This window comes from Branchiostoma belcheri, unplaced genomic scaffold, assembly GCF_001625305.1.
Source record: "Branchiostoma belcheri isolate BF01 breed outbred unplaced genomic scaffold, Haploidv18h27 scaffold78, whole genome shotgun sequence".
In the NCBI taxonomy this organism is placed as follows: domain Eukaryota; kingdom Metazoa; phylum Chordata; class Leptocardii; order Amphioxiformes; family Branchiostomatidae; genus Branchiostoma; species Branchiostoma belcheri.
The window spans coordinates 52,722-54,662 of NW_017804442.1; the positions used below are offsets into that span (position 1 = coordinate 52,722).

Consider the following 1,941-nt stretch of genomic DNA (forward strand, 5'->3'; position numbering starts at 1 on the left):
ACGTAACTAATTACTACCCCCCTACCCCCCACCCCCACCCCGGCCCCCTACAGTGCTGACCACTTGAGATTTTACTAGTTGTACTTCTAAACGCCTCAATGTAAAGAATATGTGACAACACAGTACTATTAAATAAAGGGAAGTTTGGTCTGCCAAATTGCAGGTAGATCCAAGAAAGTTGGGAAACGATTACATCTATTAGTATTAGCTTCTACCATGTCAGAAACGACTGTATCGGAAAGAGTAGTTGAAATTGGCTAAATAGACATGCCCGGGGAGTTGGTCCGCTAAAGAAGAGGCAAACTGTACTCCTTTGGAGGACCAACACCCCTTTGCATGTTATCTGTCTATTTGGCCAATTTCTACTCTTTCCAGTCATTTCTGAAGCCTGGTAGAGGCTACGATATTTCAGTAGAACTGGTATTACCCTCTCCTTTATACACGCAAGCACGGTGTGACACTAATCATTAGTAATAAGCAGTGCATTCTCGCCATTTTGTTGACACTGCAGACCCTTGTCTTGTCTGGAATCGTGTCTACAAAATCCAGTACATGCACACGCCCCTCCCTCAGAACACCTTCACATATCACAAACGGACGCCCGAAGGCTAGTACCAAACAGACAATCGACTCAGTATATGTGTACAGTGGGTTTACATGTTACGTTAGGTATAGAGGCAGAGATTATATACACACAACGAAGTCACAATTCAAGCATGAAAACGAATTGTATTGACTGACTACAGAACAGTCACTCTAGGCTTGGTAAAACAGTATATCAACTGGCCTGACAGGTAGACCGGTTACCGAATACTAGAGACACTGTAATTGCGTCAATTAGCAACTGAAGCCATATTTCAAGTCAAAACGAGTTCTACAGCACTACAGAACAGTTAGTACACTACAGTCTATACTCTCCAAGCAGAGGTTGGTGGGGAAGATTGTGACCTTTCTATCGTATGCCCCATTTTTGTCGTGTTGGAGAGTAGCGACAGATTGAAAATGGGGCATATGATAGAAAGGTCAAAATCTAGATCTTGTCCAACAACCTCTGCTTGGAGGGTTACAGTCCACAGCTACTGTCTAGGTAAAATAGTATACATGTATCAAACTTGTCTGACAGGTAGACCAGCTATTAACAGATAGGCTTTTGATTCAATTGGCAACTTACCCAAAGCCACAGGAATGTGACTAAAGCTTCTTTCCTCCGCTATATAACGAGGATATCAACGTACCTACCTCTTATAGTCCCCCAAGGTCCTGTCTTATGCTTCCAAGGTCGCCACCTCTCAAAGAATTCTTTTGAGAGTTTTGAAAAAGGCACACTGTTCGATCGACGTGTCCTGTTGTAGTGGATGTTTAGGATATCGACCCAGGTTTGCCGGATCAGACCACTGCGCTGAAGAACCAAACGGAACCGTTCTGTGTTTTGTTTTACCGCAACGTTGTTTGTGGAAAGATCTTTATCTAACTAATAATATCAGGTTAAACCCTCCGGATTAGGACTGTGCCATTGTAACATTTCGGAGGGGTGACGGCTCTAAAGGGGTCTGGAGCTTCTTCAGTATAAATGTAAGCTCCTATGGGATATCGATCTAACACTTATTGACTGTTCCCTGCGGCTAAGCTAAAGACAAAGTAAACATCACATCCGATGCTCGTATCGAAAGATGCAGAGAGCTGCAATTCCAGACAAAGCCGCCAGGAGGCTAAACCCCAAATCTATCAACTCACAAAATATCATACCAATCCAGTATACTGTACGCAACTAACTGTTATCAACTACCTTAAATGTCGTCAAAACATTGTCTTCTTGAGGAAGGTACTGAAGTGAAACGAGAGGGGGACTATGAATTTTAAAGTCAAAGGAGCTAGCCAATTAAAGCGGAAGAGGAAAAACCTATTGCTGACGACCCCCTTTTCAACTGTTCACCTGCTGAA

At 43.1% G+C, this 1,941-nt stretch overlaps 1 protein-coding gene across 1 annotated transcript in view; it reads right to left on the reverse strand.

Annotated features, from left to right (window-relative positions):
- Nucleotides 1-1,383, reverse strand: part of LOC109485818 (ammonium transporter Rh type A-like) — a 32,497-nt gene extending 31,114 nt beyond the window's left edge. The window contains exon 1 of the mRNA XM_019789502.1: nucleotides 1,240-1,383. The gene's annotated coding sequence lies outside the window, so the exon portion shown is untranslated. The remainder of the gene's footprint in view (nucleotides 1-1,239) is intronic.
- Between the last annotated feature and the right edge of the window lie 558 nt (nucleotides 1,384-1,941).